Source organism: Podarcis cretensis (assembly GCF_951804945.1).
Source record: "Podarcis cretensis genome assembly, chromosome: 5".
Classification (NCBI taxonomy): Eukaryota; Metazoa; Chordata; class Lepidosauria; order Squamata; family Lacertidae; genus Podarcis; species Podarcis cretensis.
In genome coordinates, this window is record NC_137174.1 from 91,642,154 (window position 1) to 91,665,931 (window position 23,778).

Consider the following 23,778-nt stretch of genomic DNA (forward strand, 5'->3'; position numbering starts at 1 on the left):
ACAGTGGGATAACCCTGAAACTAAAGTGCTTATCTGAAAGATGTCTGGATCTTGTACAATAAATGAACAACAACTATTCAACTTGTTGTGTAGTCTAGAAATGTTAAGGTATGTCCACAAAAAGATTTTAAAAAATAGTTACTAATCATGTCTCCCATGCAACAAAAAAGTCAAAATAAAACAAGCCAATCAGTAGTATACAGAGGTCATAGGAAAAGAAGGAAACCCTATGATTCTCACAAACAATGCAAAATAAGGACTACATCCAAGGACTACATCTCCATATTTCAATAACAATAAAAAAGGAAATCTCACAACCTGCAGCTGGTAAGTTACTATGTTTTAGAATTTAGACAGTGGCGCTGTGGGTTAAAGCCTCAGCGCCTAGGGCTTGCCGATCGAAAGGTCGGCGGTTCGAATCCCTGCGGCGGGGTGCGCTCCCGCTGCTCGGTCCCAGCGCCTGCCAACCTAGCAGTTTGAAAGCACCTCCGGGTGCAAGTAGATAAATAGGGACCGCTTACCAGCGGGAAGGTAAACGGCGTTTCCGTGTGCGGCTCTGGCTCTGGCTCTGGCCAGAGCAGCGATGTCACGCTGGCCACGTGACCCGGAAGTGTCTCCGGACAGCGCTGGCCCCCGGCCTCTTGAGTGAGATGGGCGCACAACCCCAGAGTCTGTCAAGACTGGCCCGTACGGGCAGGGGTACCTTTACCTTTACCTTTCTCCTCCATAAGGGGACGCAGGTGGCGCTGTGGTCTAAACCACTGAGCCTCTTCGGCTTGCCAATCAGAAGGCCAGCAGTTCAAATCTGTGCGACGGGGTGAGCTCCTGTTGCTCCGTTTCATCCTCTGCCAACCTAGCAGTTCGAAAGCATATCAGCACAAGTAGATAAATAGGTATCGCTGAACTCTGGAACTCATCACGGTTCTCCATGCACCAGCAGCAATTTAGTCATGCTGGCCACATGACCCAGAAAGCTGTCTGTGGACCAACACCGGCTCCTTTGTCCTGGAAAGCAAGATGAGCACCATACCCCATAGTCACCTTTGGCTGGACTTAATCATCCAGGGGTCCTTTACCTTTAACCCCTCCTCCATAATCTGATGGGGGAAAGAAGTCTCAGTTCACAAACTGCACACTTCCTTAAAGCTATCAACAATAGCATATCATGGACAAAGGGTCCCAAATCAATGAACTCAGGATTAGGTAGAAAGCACCAGATACCATGCACCACCATCATCCCACTGAGTGTCTAGATAACTACAAATCCTCTGCGTAAGCAAGGCTCATCCTACCCGTTCTCACTGACAAGATGTGTTAGGTTAAAGTCAGATAACTCACACCCACCACTCTCCTTAAAACATGTGCTATTCTGTTCTGAGTCAATATGGTTCCCATTCCCTTACCTATCCCCCCGATCTGGACCGTTCTTCACTTCCCAGTTCCTGCTCCTGTATTCCTTGGATAGGCAGCTATTATCCTCAACTTCACTCAACCCTATCTTTAGATCTCCCTTGAGTCGTCTCAACCCACTATGACTGTTTTACTCTTTCCTCCTCCTAGTTTTCCATGACTATGTCCTTGTCCTTTTCTTCTGGCTGTCGTCCCAGGACTCATCAATACACCCCTCAGTTGCAAAGCATGTTTTCCACTAAGGTCCTGGTCCTATAAAGAGAAAGAGGTTTATCCCCTAAACAGGGGGGATTCCCACTAAGATATACGCAGAAAAAATAAAATACAGGTAGTTTCATCTAAGAGAAATGAGTCCTTATTTGTACAGTATATGGTACTCCCAGATCACTCACTGTATCAAGGACTCCTTAGATAAGGTATCTTAAGCCTTTTCAGATCCAGGACACACTTTTAACCAAAAAATGAATTTGGGGACCCATTTCTTAATCTTTTACAACATATTTGCATGGTGGTTGTGCTTCTGTTGGACCCACCTGTGATCAGACCATGACCCATTAGCTGGTTCCAACCCACCAGTTGAAGAACGGCGTCTTAGATTAAATTACCTGTATTTAGATAGATAGATAGATAGATAGATTCTTTATTGTCATTACACAAGTGCAACATTGCATAGTGCAACGAAATTGGATGTCATCCCTTAAAAAAACAACAAAAGCAAAACAGCAACAACAACCAAACAAACCACATTCCAGCCACACCCACACCCACACCCATCAAACTCCCAGGTCACACTATCGAGTTACAGCATTCAAAAAGGCCACAGCTCTTGGATAGAAACTATTTTTCAGTCTATTTGTCCTTGACTTGATGTTTCTATATCTCCTGCCAGAAGGCAGTAGTGCAAACAGACTGTATCCCGGGTGAGATGCATCCTGCAGGATGTTGTTTGCTTTCCTAAGACAACGGGAACCGTACAGTTCTTCCAAAGATGGGAGAGGATGACCAATAATCCTTTGGGCTGTGGTTATGACCTTCTGGAGCACCTTCTTCTCCCTAGCTGTACAACTGGAGAACCAAGCACAAATACAGTATGTGAGAATGCTCTCTATGGAGCCTCGGTAGAAGGACACCAGCAGTTTCTCACTCAGATTGTTCTTTTTTAAAAGTCTGAGGAAATAAATTCTCTGCTGAGCCTTCTTCACCAGAGCAGTGGTATTTGCGCTCCAAGTCATGCCCTGATCGATAGTCACTCCCAAAAACCTGAATTCCGCCACCCTCTCCACCCGTTCCCCGTTGATATACAAGGGCTGAATGACCGCCTTTTTTGTCCTGTAATCCATCACCAATTCCTTGGTCTTAGCTGTATTAAGAGCCAGATTGTTCTCTCCACACCAAACACAGAGCCGCTCCACCTCGTCCCGATAGGCGGACTCATCCCCTCCTGAAATGAGCCCCACCACCGTAGTGTCATCAGCAAACTTGATGATTTTGTTGCTGGAATAGATGGCTGTACAGTCATACGTATAGAGAGTAAAGAGCAGGGGACTCAACACACAACCCTGTGGTGAGCCGGTGTTAAGGCTAAGGGCTTTGGACATATGTGACCCTACTCTAACCCTCTGAGAACGTTCTGACAAAAAATCCAAAACCCAGAGACAGGTGGAGTTGGAGAGTCCAATCGCCTCTAGCTTGGACACCAGTCTATGGGGGAGGATAGTGTTAAAAGCAGAGCTAAAATCCACAAACAGCAGCCTCACATAACTCCCCGGCTGCTCCAGATGGGACAGAGCAGCATGGAGAGTGGTGGTGATAGCGTCTTCCGTGGATCTATTTGCCCTGTATGCAAACTGGTAGTTGTCAAAAATTGGTGGAAGACAGGAAATAATGTGACGGCGCACCAGTTTCTCAAAGCACTTCATGATGATTGGAGTCAGTGCAACTGGTCTGTAGTCATTCAAACTACTGATTGTGGGTTTTTTAGGCAGAGGAACAATAGTTGACGACTTCAGGCAGGGTGGGACAATAGACTGGTGTAAGGACTTGTTGAAGATCTTAGTAAAGACCCTCGCCAGCTGATCCGCACAGCCCTTCAACACCTTTCCAGTGATGCCATCAGGTCCAGCAGCCTTCCTCGGATTCACCATCCTCAATACCTGTCTCACCTCGTGCTCCTCTACAGTGAATGAGGGGCCCCTATGGGCTGGTGGCTGTAATACCGACGTCTCAGGTGGCTCCCTCTCGAAGCGAGCAAAGAAGAGGTTAAGCTCCTCCGCCAGCAAAGGGTCACCGTCGACAGCACCAAGGTTAGGTTTATAGTTGGTAATATGCTGAATCCCCTGCCACATCTGTCTTGTGTTGTTGCTCCTTAAATTATCCTCAATCCTCTGTCTATAATCCAGTTTCGCCCGTCGAATACCCCTCTTCAAGTTTGCTCTTGCCACACTGTAAAGCTGCACCTCGCCCGACCTGAAAGCCCTGTTTCTTTCCCGCAACAGGCATTGGACCTCTCTATTCATCCAGGGTTTCTGATTGGGGTAAAACCGGATGGATTTATTTACTGTGACAGTGTCTGTGCAGTGATTGATATAGCACAGAACTGCCGCCGTGTGCTCCTCCAGGTCTGAACGATCGAAAATATCCCAATTGGTTCTCTCAAAACAGTCCTGCAGCTGGTGAATAGCACCTTCAGGCCAGATTTTAACAGTCCTTGATATTGTGGGAGCCCGTTTCCTGAGTGGGATATATGCTGGTACCAGGAACAGAGACATATGGTCGGACTGGCCCAAATGTGGCAACTGTAAAGCCCTATAGCCGTGATTTACATTCGAATAAACTTTATCCAGTGTCTTGTCCCCTCTTGTGGGACATTTCACATGCTGATAGAGCGATGGGAGCACTGTTTTAAGTTCAACATGGTTGAAGTCTCCCGCAATGATGTGCACAGCTTCAGGATACTTGTCTTGCTGGCTGCTGATAAGGCTCTGCAGGCATCCCAAAGCCAAGTTGGCATTAGCATCTGGTGGCACGTACACACCAGTTAGCATAACAGCTGTGAACTCCCTAGGGAGATAGGCTGGTCTACATTTAACAGCTACAAATTCCAAATCTGGTGAACAGTGACTGCCCACAGTCTTAGAATTTTTAGACCAGCACTTGTTCACATATACACACAGCCCCCCTCCTTTGGTTTTTCCGAAGTCCATGCTTCGGTCATGACGATGTACCGCACAGCCTTCCAACTGAATAGCTATGTCTGGTATGGACGGTTGAAGCCATGTTTCAATGACAAATAAAACGCAGCAATCTTTTACAAGGCTGTTCTTTGCTGCCTGCAGCCTCAATTCATCCATTTTGTTGGCAAGAGATCTCACATTAGCAAGAAATATGCTAGGGAGTGGTGGTTTAGATGGACTCCTCTGCAATCTTACCAGGACGCCGGCCCGACAACCCCTCCTTTGCCTCCTGTCTCTACGCCGCCTTCGCCTCCTCCCTGGAGGCATAGTAATCCATGGAGAGCCCGGTGGCCTGGCTACTCCCACAGGAACGGTATCTGGGCGAAAATAATCAGCTCTTACAGCTTGTTCACACTGTAACCCGACCTTCAGAAGTTCCTGCCTGCTGTAAATCTTTCTTGCCCGGCCAGACATACTCAGAACAAGTAAAAATAAACAAAAACAAAACGCTGAAAAACAAAGGGAGAGCACTAAGCCACAGCGTCTGTGCGCACCGCCATCTTGGCTGACAGTTGATGACAGTTGATAGATGATAGATCTAAATAATCAGCTCTTACAGCTTGTACACACTGTAACCCGACCTTCAGAAGTTCCTGCCTGCTGTAAATCTTTCTTGCCCGACCAGACATACTCAGAACAAGTAAAAATAATAAAAACAAAACAAAAACGCTGAAAAACAAGGGAGAGTACTAAGCCGCAGCGTCTATGCGCGCCGCCATCTTGACAGTAATTTAAGGCCTTCTGGTGGGTTCTCCCAAAATTCTGAATGGAACAGTTGGTTACCTGGAATACCAGATGATGGTGGCTGTTGCAGTGCATGGCTGCATGTCTATAATGTTGAGGTTTCTGCCTTTTTGTGTGTCTTGTTTGTGACACTCAGTTGTCCTTTTTTATTCCTGCTTTAATTTGCAGGATGAATTTAAAATGTTTTGCTAGCTACCCTTATAGAACTAATAGATCCACATTTTAACTTAAAAAAAGTTGAAGTCAAGCAGACATGTGTCCTGATTAATGCCTACACACAGAGAGAGAAACGCCCTGGGGCAAATAAACTAAGCCAAGTTTCCTTAAGGAAGGGCAATATTAGTAAATATTTTGTATCAACATTTACTGATAAACAACGATCTGTAGCTTCAGAAAGCCTTCACAGAAACATTGCTCTGCTGTGACTCACCATGGATGCGACACATGTTAGCAAGTCTGGGATTGTTGTTCTCTTCATGTACCATCAGTTCAGTATTACAAATATATATGCAGTCCAAGCTTTAAAATGCAAACCTGTGTCTGCATATTTAACCACTTGGTCATTTCTAACCCCCAAACAAAAAATTTACAGTAAGCCATGACAGCACTAAGCATCAAACATACGGGATGCTAAAACCATGAGTAAATCACTGGGAAATCATGGAACCGATTGCCCTTGCCTTACCACAAGGTAAAAGTGCAATGTCTTTAAAATGGCACTCATGTCACAAATCCCACATATCTTAAAATATTAGCTTAGAAAACAACTAAATATACAAAGTAGAACTTTGCTCCAAATCAAGATATCTTATCACCCTTACTTTTTACATACAAATAGATGGAAATAAATGGAAACTTCTTCAAAGGCTTTAGCCACATGATCAAAATTCCAGAAAAGGGACAGGCACAGTGGGGAATCTACTTTGCATGGCTCAACAGGTATAGCTACTAACAATTATAATTTTGCTAAATGCTTCATTTAGACTAAAATCTATACTATTGGCAACTCCCCACATAATCTCAATTTTCAAAGTGCTCCAGGTCACTAAGGTCAACTTCACACATGCTGCACTGGGATAATTCCCAAGATCAGGGAAAATATGTGTGTTTGGGATCCATATGAAGACTCACTGCTGGGTGTAAGATTGAGAAGTGGCTACTTGCAGTTTCAATACTTTCAGTTTCTGAGCACCTACTGATCTCACACATGCGCACATCATTGCAAGCCAAGATTCACATTAAGGTTCCAATGTGATATGCGGGCAGTATTGCTCAACATCAGTGATGTCAGGGGTTTCTATTCAATAGGTTCAACATTTAGTCAGCCACATTCCAAGTAACACTCTGAATTCCTGTAACACATTGTCCCTGCCCCTGCCTCTCTCTGTCTTTCTCTATATAACACATACAGGAATGCACCCAGACACACAAACGTACCCTAGGATAAGCATCTCTTACAGCAAAGTGAAATTAATGGGGCTTTGATTCCACAGTGGGGAATAAAGATAAACCTCTAACAAATACCCAACAAGGATAGCGCTAGATTTATTCTAGTTCTGCTCCCCTTGGCTAGGTCAGTGTTAGAGAAGGATTCTTACTGCCAATCGGGTGGCTACACTAAATCCAGTGCTTTGCATAATTACCAGCAAGCTGCAGTTTCCCATTTCTTAAGTCCAACGGAACATGTGAAGAAACCCAGATATACGTATGCAAGGCCAACATTTTCAAGCCCTGACTACTGTTGTTCTCAGAACCTGGTGCAGAACAGCTTCCTCTCTTCGAATGGTTGACAGGTAGCCACTGTAGACTACTCTTACAGGCGAAACTAACAAAGTTACAACATGATAATTAAAAAAAAATGCTACGGCCATCAGAGGTCAGATAAATTTGTTTAGAATAGGGGAAGTGGATCCAGGCTGTTAGTTGGCCTTTTCTCCTCCTCAGTATATTCTGAACTACAAGTAGGATGGTTCTGTACTTAGTTTTATCCTCATGTTCTTCACTATCAAGTTCTACATAAGAGTCACCAAATCTGGGCAAAACTGATCCTTTATTTTCTGCCCAGCTGATCAGTGCAATATATATCACTCACAACAAGTATTATCAGATGATGATTATTATTTCTTTTTAAAATTTCTATACTGCCCTTCATCTGGTTATCAGAATGCATGCATGTAAAGAGACAATTTAATTCACACCAAGTTCATGAGCTTAAATGTGAGCGACTTTTCCTATGGCAGGAATGGTTAACCATTTCCCAACAGTTACTCCTTTTCAAACTGTGACACCAACCATGCAGCATGGATAGCTAAACTGATGCCAAAAGTGATCTAAGCAGTAAGGTTTTGTGGGAGTCCAGGAAAGCATCAAGAGACTGTGGGCCGTACTGCACTATAATGGATTCCTGCTTGCCTCTCCTGGATTGCCAGCTCACTAAACTAGAGGAAATAAACTACCCCTAGCAAAGGGAAAACACACCCATTCAGTACCGGGGTGATAGAGGTGGGAGTAAGGAAAGGAATCATACGTAGTTTCATTCATGCATGGACTATCTAATATTATGCACCAGACACACTTAAGGAAAGTACTGGCTTCCCAAAGAAATTAGCTACTACAACACTGAAATTTCAAAACTGATGTAAACACTAGAAATTTTGTACAATTTGTACTATTGCCCTATATGATGGCTTTGGATGATTTATAAAACCATGTATTAATCGTAACTCATCATTTGCTACCCAGCATATACTCTTAAATCTATTAAGCGCAATACCAAGCCATTACTAAATGTGTATACTAATTTCCCTCCTAACCCACCAGAGATCATGGGATTTTGTGAGACACCATATCCAGGATTTGATATGTCAACACCCCATGCCTATCCATTCCTCATGCTGAGTAACATCCTTTATGCCATCAGCCAGTTTTACCGCCAAGTAAAAGGCAGCTTGCAATTGCCAACAATTACACCTTTTTATTATTTTTGTATTTATTAGTCTCTTTTCCACACCCCCAAAAAATGAATCCCAAAGTAGCATATAAAAATTAATAGTAAAAACAAGTTTAAAACAAGCTAAAATACAGATGTAACATATACAGTGGTAACTTGGTTCTAGAACTTAATCTGTTCCGAGAGTCTGTTCGGCTCCCAAAACCGTTTGAAAATTAAGGTGTGGCTTCCAATTAGCTGCAGGAGCTTCTTGCACTCAATTGAGAGCCACGTCGGACGTTCGGCTTCCGAAAAACGTTCATAAACTGGAACACTCACTTCCGGGTTTGCGGTGTTCGGAAGACCATTTGTTCGGGAGCCAAGCCATTAGGAGTACCAAGATACGAGTGTATGTAAAAAAAATGATCCAATTTAACCTTTGCATCACAGATAGTGAGGGTGCCAGACACGCCTCCCTGGGGACAACATTCTATAAATGGGGAGCCACCACTGTGAAGGCCTGTTCTTGTGTTGCCACCCTTCTACCTCAGTCAGAGAGGACACAGGGAGAAGGGCCTCTGATGAAGAGCATAGGGTCCGGGTTGGTTCACATGACCTGACTTTCGACACCTTTTCTGCCTAGTAATCAGATGTCTTGTTTTGCAAAACTTTACACACCACCATCAACATATAAAACAAGTATTGTGAGAGATGTGTATTATCCCTCTCTCTTTTGCCTACACCTACTAATCTCAGTGTTGTGCGTTTGAGCCCCACATCAGGCAAGATTCCTGTATTGCAGGGGGTTGAACTAGATGCCCTTGTGCTCCCCCCCTCCAACTCTACAATTCTATGATACTTTTACTCTATTAAAAAAAAAGATCAGAGGTGAAAATTGCTTTTCTGCCTCCCACTAACATATGATGTATTTTTAATACACAAGTGTCATGTAACGGGCTTCCCTGCTTTTTGCAGTGATATGAGAAAACCAGAGGTTTTGACCAAGATAATCCCATTAGCCTTTTTAACATCGACTCTTCCACTCTCTTCTTCCCCATCTATCATCCAAGGATGCATGCTTAAAATCATTTAGCTATCTTCTGAAACCCAATCTATCCACAGGTAACAAGTCTATAAACACTGGAAGAGAACATGGGAATCAAAAGACAGCAGTTATCCCAGATAGAATCTGAGCACAATCCTGTAGATGAGGCATGAAAGTGGTTAAAGAATAGTAAAGCAGGTTATTTTATTTTATTTTTTAACTCATCCTTTCCATATACACCCACACATGATTATGAATAAAATGAAGGTTCTAACCCATTCTTTAAATAAATAATAAATTGCTCACTCTGCTCACAAAAGTTGATAAGGCATCCAACAAAGGAATAAAAACAAAATGCTCTCAAGGAACACAATGTCTCAAAGCTGTATCAATGACGTGACATTTTAGTAGAAGTTGTCTTATAGCAACCAACAGCATAAGGCCAGCCAACAACCCTTCCAGGACCACCGGGACAAGAGAGTCGCTCTCAGACCAACTACATCATACAACTACATTCATAAGAGTGAATCCAGACCATTTGGAAGGCAGAATAGGCTCTTGCTTGGCACCAACATCCTAACCTTAACGTATGTTTTACTCAGATGTAAACCCCGCTGCATTCAATGAGGCTTACGAAGCATTTACACCCCGCCCTTTACACCTCACAACCACTCCATAAGGTAAGGTTAAAGCAAGAGCGACAAGCCAGTTTCGCCACTGAATAACAACCTGAACCGCTCCAAGGCAAACTAGCCACTAATATTTCCACATGGGCACTTCAGTGCTGCAGAGCCCAAGTTCCAGAGGACTGAATGGGTTCGACTTCTGAGCAAACATGCACAGGGCGGGGCTGTAAGGCATGTAATGTGTGCAAGCTAGAGGGAAAGGACTGGGAAGCTGTAAAAAAAAATGGAACAGCTCAGCTGGTAGAGCATGAGATCTCAGGGTTGTGGGTTCGAGCCCCACGATGAGCAGAAGATTCCTGCCTCGAAGGAGGATGGACTAGGTCAGGCTTTCTCAACCTCGGCCCTCCAGATGTTTTTGGCCTACAACTCCCATGATCCCTAGCTAGAAGGGATGATGGGAGTTGTAGTCTCAAAACATCTGGAGGGCGGAGGTTGAGGAAGCCTGGACTAGTCAGTGTTTCCCAACCTTGTGCCTCCAGCTGTTTTTGGACTACAATTCCCATCATCCCTTGCCACTGGTCTTGCTAGTCAGGGATGATGGGAGTTGTAGTTCAAAAACAGCTGGAGGCACAAGGTTGGGAAACACTGGACTAGATGACCCTCACAAGTCTATGAGCCCGTGTGGCCCTCCAGGCATTGCTGGGCGGCCCCAGGGGCTGATGGGAGTTGTAGTCCATCAGTACCTGGAGGGCAGGTAACACAGGTTTCCCAATGCCCACCCCTACCAGCCCTCAAGTATCCAGGGGGCTCTTTCTCCCCACAGCTTCTCCCATAGCGGCGGGGGGGGTCTCCTTCCTTCTCCCCCTACCCACCTCCAGCCCCAGACGCCAATCACTGAAAAGGGCGGGAAAGAGGAGCGCGCGGGGGGGGGGGGTGTCTCGCCCTCACAGAGAAAACCCCGAAGCCGCGGAGGCAGACGGCCGCCGCACACCCACCTTCTTCTTTCCCCCCCGAGCGGGCGGAAGGAGACGACGAAGGGACAAGAGAGCCGGGCCGAACGCCGAAAGCTTGAGCGGGACCGAGCTGCGAGAGAAGGGGCGTGGCCAACGCGCTCCCGTCAGCCGCTCGCTCTTCCCCGGCCCCTTCGGACGGCGGAGTAGCCAATCAGGGCGCCGCCCGCGGCTATAAGTTTTCCAGGAGGCCACGCCCCGTTTCCTCCCTCCCCTCGCCCGCTTTTTTTTCCTTCCCCAATGTCTCGTCACGGCGATGCCCCTGTGGTAACCGCCCAAGTTTCCTTGTTCCGTTATCGGGAGGGCTTCCCTTCCTCCAACACCACCCCCGTCACAGTTCTAAATGGACCAGCCCACACGCTGGCTTGAGCGGGGCAAGGAAGGGGAAAGGAGCGGGCAACTTCGGGGAAGAGGGGTGCGCCCTCTCCCTGCTGCGAGCCCAGCTAACTCACACCCTCACATACGCGACTGTGGAGGTTTTTTGTTAACTAGGGAGTCTGCCTCATTCACCTCCCCGGGGCTTGCTTCTGAGTAAACACGCAACAGTTGAAGCGTATTTTTAAAAAAAATGTATTGCGTCCAACAACCCTGTGAGGTAGGGCTGCGTTTAGCTGTAAGCCGCCTGGAGCCCCCAGCAGTGGGAAAGGCGTGCTATAGTAACAACAACAACAAAAGTTAGGTGAGGGGCAGTGACTGGCCCCCGAAGTCTCTCCCCCCCCCCCCAGCATTTTCATGACCAAGTGGGGATATGAACTCCAGTCTCCCCAAATCCTAGTCCCAACACTAACCAGTACACCATCTGTTTGCTGCGTTTTCCATCCCAACCTAAAAGCACACCATATGCACGATTTGCAAGTAGGGTGAATAGAAAAAGCCCGGCTGGATCAGATCGAAGCAAAGGTCTTTTTCGTCCAGTTCCCCCATTGTGGCTGACTCATAGCTGTCAACCTTCCCTTTTTTTGCAGGAAATTCCCTTATTCCAGCGCTGTTTCCCGCTGCTATCCCGGATTGTTAGATATCCCGTAGACTGTCTCCGGGACAGGTGAGGCTGCTGATCCCTTATTTTTGAGGCTGCTGATCCCTTATTTTCAAATCTGAAAGCTGACAGCTATGGGATGACTAGATGCCCACAAGCTGGGCAGGATGGCAGGGCCAGCCCAGCCATTAAGCAAAGTGAGGTTACTGCCTCGGGCAGCGGGATCTACAGGGGCAGCAGATCCCAGTGTAGATCTTTATGTTTCCAAGCACAATTCAAAGTGTTGGTGCTGTCCTTTAAAGCCCTAAACAGCCTCGGTCCAGTATATCTGAAGGAGCGTCTTCACCCCCATCGTTCTACCCAAACACTGAGGTCCAGCACCGAGGGCCTTCTGGCAGTTCCTCACTGCGAGAAGTGAGGTCACAGGGAACCAGGCAGAGGGCCTTCTCGGTAGTGGCACCCGCCCTGTGGAACGCCCTCCCACCAGATGTCAAAGAGAAAAACTACTACCAGACTTTTAGAAGACATCTGAAGGCAGCCCTGTTTAGGGAGGCTTTTAATGTTTAATAGACTGTTGTATTTTAATATTTTGTTGGAAGCCGCCCAGAGTGGCGGGGTGTAAATAATAAATTATTATTATTATTATTATTAATTATTATTAATTATTCTCCCCTTGTTCCCGATGTAAATCTTCATTCACCCCTTCTTCCTTTGCAGGGGATGGGTGACATTTTGTGGTTTGCCTCAGAGGCTAAAATGTCCTGGGCTAGCCCCACAGGATGGAAATAGCCCTTTCCTGTGACTGCTTCCCTCCTTCCCACAATCGGTATACAGAGCTACGCAGCTTCAGAATTTGATTCTATGCCTCCTTCCTTACGGGAGAGTAAGTGTCACTTAAGTCACTGGGCCTTACTTCTTAGAACAGCCACATCATTTGCAACACAATCCTATATGTTCAATGGGGATTCCTCCCAATGCACAGGTTTGCAGCCTTGGTAGATAAAACACTTCGATTGATGTGCTCTTGACCTCCCCCCATGGGCGTAGCCAAGACTTTTGTTAGGGGGGCAGAACCAACATGATTGCTCAGTTAAGTATTCCTATTGTTTGACTTGATCTGGAGGGGCAGCTGCCCCTCCCTGCCCCCCCTTGACTACACCCATGCCTCCCACCCCCCATTTATCTGGCAGCATATACAGTTTTCAATATAGGTACAAAAATAATTGCAATCAGAGAAAAGGCATTCCCTCCCCATGTGGGAGAGAAATAGAAAGGCATCTGTTAAGATGATGTCTGCCAAGGTCCATTTATCTCTCAATAAATATTTCCTGGATACCTTACAGAAAAAAATATTTAAAAGACAGCATACTAATTAAAACCAACAATAAGAGAGCAAAAAAAAACCAACAACTTAATTACAACAGAGTCAGCATAAAACAATATACAGCCCAGACTTAAAGGTAAAGGGACCCCTGACCATTAGGTCCACTTGTGACCGACTCTGGGGTTGCAGCGCTCATCTCACTTTACTAGCCGAGGGAGCCGGCATATAGCTTCTGGGTCATGTGGCCAGCATGACTAAGCCGCTTCTGGCGAACTATAACAGCGCATGGAAATGCCATTTGCCTTCCCACCGGAGTGGTACCTATTTATCTACTTGCACTTTGACGTGCTTTCGAACTAGGTTGGCAGGAGCAGGGACCGAGCAACGGGAGCTCACCCCGTCGTGGGGATTCGAACCGCCAACCTTCTGATCAGCAAGTCCTAGGCTCTGTGGTTTAACTAACAGCGCCACCCATGTCCCACAGCCCAGACTTAAAGGGCAATAAAAAAAAACCCGAGTGAATAAAAATATCTTTATCTGGCACCAAAAAGTCTGTAAAGAAAGCACCAGGCAAGCCTCTCTGGGGAGACTATTCCATAGTCCAGGTGCCACTACTGAAAAGGCCCCGTCTGTAATGGCCACTCAGTGTGCTTCTTTTCCTTTAGAACCTTTTAAATATGCAAAGATACTTCGTTTCATACATTTTGTCAACTAAAACTTACACAATCAATTGAGATTTATTTCTCTATGTTCCCCCATACCCAGGAGTAAGGTTGTAAACTCTTATTTGGGAATAAGCCACATTAAATTTAATAGGTTTTACTACTTATGAGTAGGTACAAGTACCGATATTTATTTCAGTACCTATGAAGCTGCTTTACAGAGATTAACCCTCCCTAGCACGCAACATATTAAAAAATTATTCAAAATTATTCAATTATTCAAAATGTAAGTTACAAACCATAAAACCACCATATACAAAACATCTAAAAATATTTTTTCTTGTAAGCAAACATACATAGCGCTGGACTCCCATGTAGGTACTTGAAGTAAGCCTTCCTGAAATGGGTCTTACTTCTAAGTAAGCAAAACTAGGATTGGGTTCTGTACGGCATTTGAGCTGCATGTAAAATGTGGTCTTTGCGTTGTGGATCTCTGAGTGCAGACGTGTACAAAGAAGCCTACACACGTACAACACTGTGCACATAGTTTCCGCACGATATGCACAGAGGTGTACCAATGGGTATCCCCCTTTGCGGAGATCTGCACTCAGTGCGTAAAGGCAGAGACTAGGGATGACGCAATGTCCAACATGGAGGATGGAGCCAGTAAGCGCAGCAGTAAGCATATGCCCTAAGCCTGGAGCTACACATTAACAGGGTTGTAAGAGCAGGTGGCGCTGTGGGTTAAAGCCTCAGTGCCTAGGGCTTGCCGATCGAAAGGTCGGCGGTTCGAATCCCTGCGGCGGGGTGCGCTCCCGCTGCTCGGTCCCAGCGCCTGCCAACCTAGCAGTTCGAAAGCACCTCCGGGTGCAAGTAGATAAATAGGGACCGCTTACCAGCGGGAAGGTAAACGGCGTTTCCGTGTGCGACTCTGGCTCGCCAGAGCAGCGATGTCACGCTGGCCACGTGACCCGGAAGTGTCTCCGGACAGCACTGGCCCCTGGCCTCTTAAGTGAGATGGGCGCACAACCCCAGAGTCTGTCAAGACTGGCCCGTACGGGCAGGGGTACCTTTACCTTTACCTTAAGAGCATGCTGACGTTGAGTTATGCAGAGCCCTCACTGGCCAGGCAGAAAGTCAGTTACAATCAACTACAGAGAAAACAATTCTTTAATCAAAAATCATTTACAGTGTAACCCAGCACATGTTTGCATGGGGGAAAGTTCCACTCTATTCAAGGGAATGCAGTCCCAGAAAGCACACATATAGCTGACAAGTTGTTTGTGTGTGTTTTCCAAATAATGGCTAGTGTTGGAAAAGACTTGAGAAACCCAGCTTCAAATCCACACCAAAGCTTTATTTATCCTCCTCCAAAGGGTTGTTGTGAGCATAAAGAGGGTTCGTGGATCAAATGCACTGCCCTAAGCTCCTTAAAGGAAGAGCAGAATGAATGTAATATATAATAATTATGTAATGGAAATAATAGAATAGCTAATAGAAGGTTAAATCACCAGAACTTCAAAGTAGTGTTAAAAAAATGTGCCGGGTAAATCACAGCTAGGAGGATTTTTATCAGGACTATAGCACATAAACTGCAAACTGCAATCCCACTCCTGATTCCCACCACCACCCCGCAAAAAGCCACTATTTACACATTTGTAAAGTTGAAAGCAGTTGCAAGTGCCACATTTTAACAGCACATGCAGTTTAGTCCCAATGCATGCAATATGTGAACATGGAGAATGTTCATCCAAAGCACAGGGTTGCGTTTTCTATGGGAACTTTATAAGAGAAAGAAAAGATGAGGAGGAAGATGTACAAAATCTTTTTAAAGGGCTTCATGAGTGCTCCCACCATTCAGATTTGCAGCAGGGAATTACTCAGCTTCTAACGAAATAACAGAGCGAATAAATTTTTCCTTGCTAGAAAAAAAAAAAAAGGAGGCATTATTATCTCCTGAGACAAGCAGGTTAACCCCCTATGTGAAATGTGTTTTGATGTCCCACAACAACTGCCTAACAACACAAGAATTGCCTCCTAAGGCCTTGATCCCGTGTTCAAAGAAGCCCACGCATGTTCAACACTATGCACATACGCTATATATGGCACAGCAACAAATCCAGCAGAAGATGTCCCCTCGCCTTTCCTATGCCTGTACAGTGCAAAAGACCGCGCAACATTTTTTTTTTTACAGGAAATTTTCCAATAGAGAATTTAATAATTCCACTTCGCTTGCATTCTGTACTCACAGGAACCAATATGGTGGAAACTGTCTTTATCGTGCTAGGAGTGACATAAGGTACTCATACAGCAGGGCACCTCTGCTGCAATGTACCTAGTTTGGTTGTAGTTTGGAGAACGGCACCATATTGTCTACGCATATCTCTGCATTTATTTATTTATTTATTTAGGTCTCCAGCATCTACAGGCAACAAGTCCCGTCTTCTTGCTAGACGCAGTGTGCAAACTTCATCCCTCATCTTTGAAGGCTTACGCACCGACATTTAAATTAAAACACACCAAGAACATTTTCGTACCTGTGCTGGGTTTTTAAAACTCTTGCAGCAGGGAATGGGGAAAATCTACAGCAAAAGAGGATTTCCAGGTATAATTTTCACTGGAAACTAGAACAGGGTTCTCAGCCCCATCTGTGCCAATAAATTGAAGAGATGCAACATCAGCTTACCTGAGACAAAATGCCCCAATTCTAAAGCATCACTTTGAACTAAGCCCCTTTCCCATGTAAGTACTCGCTTCCCACACAGTGGTCACAATCCACAGCCTTGCAGTGCATTCTGGCACCGCCACATCCATTGCACCTACCAAACAGATTGCTGGCTCTGGTGGTGCCTATCAGAGATAGGAGGAGGAAAGAGGGTCCACATAACAGGGTGGCCACCCACTCGCAGACCTGACCCAGCCAAGATACTTGTTTGCAACAGCCCTTACGTGCGGCACCCGTTGGCACATGAAGACCACATCCAGCAAAGGTAACCGGTTGCCTTGAAGAAACGTACAAAGATTGCCTTTTGCAGGGGTTTGGGTTCTTCAACGTTTAAAGATACAAGCGTAACGGGGTTTCAGATATGGGCATTGCCGCACAACAGCCTAGTTCACCAGAGGCATAAAACGGACTGAAAAAAGTAGTGTGTTTATCAATGCAACATTAGCAAGACACAGCGGAGGATACGTCCAAGGGTGAAAATGAACAGTGGCATTAATGGTCATTATTATTATTATTACCTGAACGCCTTTTGCCAGCTGAAAAGCTAAACCTAACAATTTCCTGGAGAATCAGGGCATGGATTCTAACCACTTGTTGTAGCAGGACGCACCAGCACACACAGTGGCAAAAGGGAGGCAATAAGCTCGTGTGAATGAATGAGCCGCCTACGGTATTATTATTGTTGTTGTTGTTGTCGTTACAATGAGACATGCAAATTTGGCTGTAAATTTAAAGCCCCCTCCCCATTTTTAACCAGGAAATAATATCGTGGGGGGGGGGCAGTGAGAAGACACCAACAACATACAGTCTGGCCACAACCATTCATTGCGGCAGTATGCCACTGTCACGCCCACATTTGTCTTCTGATCCGCCCCTGGGATTTCCGCGAAACCCGGGAGGTTGCAGAGAAAGTCCCGGGGTGGGAGGGAAATCATGGCTATCTGGGTGTGCCTTTAAAAAGCCGCCGCCGCCGCCACCTCCTTGAATAAAGAAGGCGCCTTTTTTTGCGCATTTGCAGTCAAAGAAGCCGCGCATCGCATGCATGCATGCACGCACGCACGCTAAGAAAAAGCAAAACGCGGGCTGGATCGATATTCGCATTATTAATGCAGGGGGTTCCCCGTGGGGTGGGAGGGGGGGGGGCAAACACGACACACACGGAATTGTCTTTCTATACAAATGGGCGTCGCCACACTTTTTTTGCAGCAGCCTGAGCAATGCCTGAGCCTTTTGTTAGCTAGGGAACGGATGCGAATAGCCGCTTGCCCCCTTAATCCGGAGTGAATCCGGACTTCGGTTCCCCAGCCCCCGACGCAATGCACGCGATTCTTTCAAGCGACCCTGAGCAGCCGCTTTTTGCAGCCAGACAACCGCTGCGATCGAGCGCGGTTCCAGCAACAATCAATCAATCAATCAATCAATCCAATTATCGACAAGGGGATCTACTCACAAGACTTGGCGAATTTCCCTCCCTCTGCTGCGTTTTTTCCTCCTTCTTTCCTGCTTCTTTTGTTTTCCCGCTTTCCCTTTTCTTTCCGTTTAAGGCTCCACTCTGAATGTCACAAAATAAATGCGTCCATTGTGCATTGCAACCACCCTGAAGCCTCGCTTGAACTGGAGCGGTTCCTCTCCCACTTCCCCCTTTCCTCGTGTGCTCATCCAACGTGATGGACAGTTGCTATGGTTTCGCATCTCTGACGTCAACGACATTAAAGAGAAAGAGCTTTCCTTTGCTTCCTTGGGATAACTCCCACCAAGGAGCACAAAAAAAGAGAGACAGACAGAAAGAGGATTTCTTGTGCAGTCGAGCCTGGCAGGGCGTAGTCGAGGCACCTCCCATTTCTTCCCACTGAGGCAGCTATCACTCAGTAATTACTGCAGAGATATTAGGATTATTAAGCCTTGCCAGGGATGCTTGCATACTGGGCTGGCACTACTATTAGGCAGACTGAGGCAGCCGGCTCAGGCGGCAAGGTGCTGGGGGGCAGGCGGCAAAGTGGTGGGTGATGTCGGCCAGCCCTGTGCCCCATAAGGCAGCCCGCCACCCTCTGGGGGGGGGTCGGTGTGGGGCAGCGTCTCAACCCCCATAGTGAACTTAAGAGTCAACAGACAGTCTGGTCAGCTTCTGAGTGTGGAAAGGTTGTTGGAGGCAGGGAGAGAGGGGGAAAAAAACCCATTATCTCCTTTGTCTCAGACAAGGAAAATGCCTTGGACGCACAAATATTAACATGTACTTAATGCAATAAAGTTTGTTTCTCAATATACGTAGTAATTGTGTTCAGAAGTGGTTCTATCTTAAAGGTAAAGGGACCCCCGACCATTAGGTCCAGTCGCGGATGACTCTATGGTTGCGCGCTCATCTCGCTCTATAGGCCGAGGGAGCCTGCGTTTGTCTGCAGACAGCTTCCGGGTCATGTGGCTAGCATGACTAAGTCACTTCTGGCAAACCAGAGCAGCACATGGAAATGCTGCCAGAGCGGTACCTATTTATCTACTTGCATTTTGACGTGCTTTCAAACTGCTAGGTTGGCAGGAGCAGGGACCAAGCAACGGGAGCTCACCCCGTCACGGGGATTCGAACCGCCGACCTTCTGATCGGCAAGTCCTAGGCTCTGTGGTTTAGACCACAGCACCACCCACGTTCTATCAGTGTTATCTTATTATTTAATTTTGTGTATATAATTACATACTGAGTGACATTGCCATCGGTGTGTTTTTTTATTGCCCTGGCCTTTTTTATTGCCATAGCAGCAAAACAAATAAACAAACAAAGTGAATTAATTGATCCCCATGTAATTTACTGTCGGTTGATTGATGTCTGAATAGTTGTGGGTTTTTTTAAAGTAGCTTTATCACTAACTGAGTGAATTCAGTTTTCAGGATATGGAAACTAAATACTGTATATCAAATTGCCCAAAGATCACAGAGCAGTATAGAAATAAGAACAATTATAAAATACTTGGCAAACAAAAATCCAAGTTGATGCAAAATGTTGACCCATAGGACAGGCCTCTGACCCAGAGGGCTAACACGATCAAAATGGGGGGGGGGGTGAGGAACAGAATCCAGCCAGCTGTCTGGATCCTGACCTCCCTTAAACCTCTCAAGCTATTTTGACAGCTAGGTGCAGCCACCCATTTGCCCAATTCCTGATACCACCTTCCTACCAGGACAGTTATCTTTCCACAAGGGCCAACGTTGATGCCAAAATCCAGCATCGCCATAACTCTGCAAATGCAGCTTTCTCCTGATTGAAGTGCAGTGTGTTTAAGGACTGGGACATTTGCAGGGAAACCAAAATGCTTTTTTACAAAGCTATTGTACTGATGCACATAGAGCAACAGTACTACCAACCTTACAGTATGCTTGTGAAACATGGACCACTTATAAACGCCATCTCCAACTCCTCGAAAGATTCCATCAACGGCGTCTCCGATAATTTTTACACATCACTTGGGAAGACAGGCAAACTAATGCCAGTGTACTGGAAGAAGCAAAGATCACCAGTGTGAACATCAACTTCGTTGGACCGGCCATGTTGTATGGATGCCTGATTATCGTCTTCCAAAGCGACTACTCTATTCCAAACTTAAAAATGGAAAGTGTAATGCTGATGGTCAACAAAAGAGGTTTCTCAAGGCAAATCTTAATGGCCTATCTTTAAAAATGTAGTATAAACACCGACAATTGGGAAACACTGGCCTGCGAGCATTTCTATTGGAGAACAGTCTTTATCCAAGGTGTGATGGACTCTGAAGACTCTTGAACTCAGAACGAAAGGGAGAAATGTCCTAAGAGGAAGGCTTTTTGGCAAACCCTCACCATAATCAACCTGTGTCCCCACTGTGGAAGGACATGTGGATCCAGAATTGGCCTCCACAGTCACCCACGGACACACAGTTAAGACCGTTTTCATGGAAGACAATCTTATTCGGCTACAAGTGTTCACCAAAGAAGAAGAAGAAAATCGGGTGAAGTGTTTTCCTTTGCCTGTGGGGTTCGAAATCAAACCCCCTAGGCACAGATGCAGGAGTTTGGAAATGCTGGTGACTGGTGGCACCCGCAAATCTCACTTTGGGCAAGGATCAGCTGCTCTGCTGGGGCGCTCCCAAGTTGGGGTTTGGCACCGCAATCTACCGTATTTTTTGCTCTATAAGACTCACTTTTTCCCTCCTAAAAAGTAAGGGGAAATGTGTGTGCGTCTTATGGAGCGGATGCAGGCTGCACAGCTATCCCAGAAGCCAGAACAGCAAGAGGGATTGCTGCTTTCACTGCGCAGTGATCCCTCTTGCTGTTCTGGCTTCTGAGATTCAGAATATTTTTTTTCTTGTTTCCCTCCTCCGAAAACTAGGTGCGTCTTGTGGTCTGGTGCGTCTTATAGAGCGAAAAATACGGTAAATGCCACTGAATACAAGCCCCACTTGAACAAGGAACAATCAGAAGTGCACTTTAATCTTCCTGATTGTTCCTTGGCAGCCGCATAATTTACTCACCCAACATCAGGTGTGAGGCAGGTGGGTATAGCTTTGAATAAACCATTTCATGGGCCAAATTAGGACCCCTGCCTGGTCTAATTAGACCCAGGGGCCAAAGATCCCCCACTGCTGACCTAGAAAATAGACATAAGAGAAATGACAGAGGAAAGCAGGGATGGAGGCTGCGGGTAGAACAGGTGAATAATTGATTATTACATTTCCTTAGGCTTAGTTGCAGTAGGACGATGGTGGAAGCAGGGGTGTTGTACCAAAGGCAGCACAGAAGACCGATGTCCTTATCTTTCCTTATCTCGTCAGCAGGCAACTATTTCTGGCTCCTTATTCCTCTCTTGCCAGCCTAGCCCTCTTGCTTCCCCAGGCTGAATGAACACAGGCACTGACACCCAAAACAAGAAGCGTGATTGTCACCAGAACGTCTCTGATTCAAAGAGGTCATTTGTTATTTGTTGCAGCTGCTGTTTATTCTGTTTCATCTGCTGTCTGGCCCATTAGCAATTAATACCTGTTTTAAGGAATAAGGAGCAACATCTTTTAAAAAAACAGCAACAGTTTTCTTCACAGCATTCCGTGACGAGAACAGATACGTTAAACACATGACGCTCCATTTATTTTCCCTAATTATAATTTATTCTTTTTTAAAAAAGAAAAAAAACAGAACTTGACAGACTCTGGTTATTATTAGAGTGGAAGAAAATAGATAAGCAATGTGATCTTATCACCAAGTTATAGCAGCCTGGAGAGGGACAGAACTGAGATCAAGGCTGAGATCAGTGTTATGCCAGCACAATTAATGCATACTCCTTCTGCAAATCTGTTTCCAAAAGCCACAGCTAGCATGGCCGATGGCTTTGGATTTGTTGAAAGGAATTGTCCAGTTTAATTTCCCTTCAAGAGTTCTACATGCTGCCCTGAGTTTCTTGGTGGGAGTGCAGAATAAAAATAATGTAACTTCTCAGTATAAACCAACTCTGCAGAGACCCAGTAGGAATAACTATTGTCTACACTACAGATCCCAATCAGTAATGAAACCCTCTATCCCCGAAGACATACCCTTATTACTACTGCTCTCTGTAGCTAATTCAACCCCATTTTGATGTGGGATAGGTAAGAAGAGGCAAATTGCAACAGTCTTTGCTTTAATATGAGGGACACGTTGTTTTCGTGGGGGTCTGAACTGAGGCCAGCAAAAAGAATTCACGCACATGGAAGAAGGTTTCAGTCAGTGAATACACAGGTTGGCTACGTAAGCCTCTCTCGAACCAATTTCAATTCCCAGAACTCCTCAGTTTCCGGTAGGATTGTCACAGGAAAAGTATTCTCATTTCCTACTTGCAATTGCCTTTGGAATATCCCTCAGACCATTGCCAAATAAAACTTCTCCCTTCCCTTGCCTGAACTTTTCACAGCTCTCAGTATTAGGACCCCTCTAATTACAGTCCTGAATCACAGGAAGTTCCCCCAGAATGTCTGCTTTATATACTTTATTTACACAATGGGCCCCACGTGATTGGCTAATTCCGGGATTCACCTGTAGGCCAATCAGGTTGAGGATTCACTTCCACCTGGAGCTGGATTGGGTGGCTCCTGTGGACCAATCAGACAGCTGCATTCTGGACCCTATTGTTCTAGGACCATTCAGACTGCTGCATTCTGAATCCTATTTTTCTAGGACCAATCAGACTGCTGCATTCTGAATCCTATTATTCTATGACCAATCAGACTGCTGCCTTTTGGATCCTATTCAACTCAGTACATAACAGTGCGCCAAAGTTTTATCTTGGTGATGTTGGTGAATTCTTTTGGAGTGTGAGGGGGAGTGCTGAAGCAGATAGCTTCTAACTTTGCAAAATTTACCTGTAGGCTCGACAACATTGCAAATGTGTTGAGTTCTCTGATTAGGGAGGTTGCTGTGTTTATGGAGTCTGGCATTGTGACCATTAGGTTGTCTGCAAAGAGCCCTAATTTATAGGTTCTGCCTTTTATTTCCACTCCCTTGATGTCTGTGGCTGCTCGGAACCGGATTGCTCAGTAAAACAATTATAATCTGTAAAACACTATTAGAAAAAGCAGTAACTACAAAATAAGAGAAACATCACAATTATAGCAGAAGAATCATGGGAACTGTAACTGATCACAATGGGACTATTATCTGGGTAAGCACTCACAAAGTCAACTTGCAGCTTTCTTTGGATTGGGACTGCTTTCTTTAAAGGTACACTTCGAGATGGGTTTTTTATTGTGGGATCAGTACTACTCATGCCCAAAGTTTTTCATAGCATGCAATTTTTTCACAGCATCCCCACAATGCCATCGGCACCAAAATGCCAATCTAACCCCTCACAAAACTCAATTACGTAATTTGAATTTACCCTCTCTGGTGTGCTTAAGGAGGTAAAAAATAAAGTCACCAATCAGCAGTTTGAGATATGTGAATGTGTAGTTTTGCTGCGTATGCACTATACCTTTAAAGCACATTTGAATCACATTCTTCCTCTCAAAGAATTCTGGGCACTGTAGTTCACCCCTCACAGACTTACAATTCACAGCAATCCTTAACAATCTAAAGTACCCATAATTCTTTGGGGGTCGGGAATGTGC

At 45.5% G+C, this 23,778-nt stretch overlaps 1 protein-coding gene across 2 annotated transcripts in view; it reads right to left on the bottom strand.

Annotated features, from left to right (window-relative positions):
• GNB4 (G protein subunit beta 4) overlaps positions 1–18,461 on the bottom strand; it is a 45,291-nt gene extending 26,830 nt beyond the window's left edge. The window contains exon 1 of one of the 2 annotated variants that reach the window (XM_079978226.1): positions 18,135–18,461. The gene's annotated coding sequence lies outside the window, so the exon portion shown is untranslated. Of the gene's footprint in view, positions 1–10,982; positions 11,079–18,134 lie in introns of those variants that run through there. The other variant, XM_079978227.1, reaches the window with a different exon arrangement.
• Between the last annotated feature and the right edge of the window lie 5,317 nt (positions 18,462–23,778).